Source organism: Sinocyclocheilus rhinocerous, unplaced genomic scaffold (assembly GCF_001515625.1).
Source record: "Sinocyclocheilus rhinocerous isolate Xijiao unplaced genomic scaffold, SAMN03320098_v1.1 scaffold677, whole genome shotgun sequence".
Taxonomy (NCBI): Eukaryota; Metazoa; Chordata; class Actinopteri; order Cypriniformes; family Cyprinidae; genus Sinocyclocheilus; species Sinocyclocheilus rhinocerous.
In genome coordinates this window covers 1,510,116-1,510,367 of record NW_015633185.1, presented here as the reverse complement: position 1 = coordinate 1,510,367, position 252 = coordinate 1,510,116, and the positions used below count along the sequence as shown (strand labels likewise).

The 252-nt window shown below is 33.7% G+C and overlaps 1 protein-coding gene across 1 annotated transcript in view; it reads right to left on the bottom strand.

The window, feature by feature from the left end:
• LOC107743543 (DNA primase large subunit-like) overlaps nt 1–252 on the bottom strand; it is a 78,353-nt gene that overhangs the window by 44,962 nt on the left and 33,139 nt on the right. The window lies entirely within an intron of this gene.

The following is a 252-nucleotide window of genomic DNA, read 5'->3' as shown; positions in this document are numbered from 1 at the left end:
GTAATGTCTGATTACTTTTCTTAGGGAATTTTAATTAATTCAATTAATTCAGGTTTTGAGAGGACTCGAATCTGAAAATTCGGAGTCAACCTGATTAGAACATTTGATAGTTTTGATAGTTTACACTTTAATCAACTGTTCGTCCAGCGAGACGTTAACGTCCGTGTAATTTTAACAATTTGACTATTTGTATTTTTCCTTGGCCACAGGTCAATACACTTATGATACTTTGTAAGCTACTAGCGAGGTAAC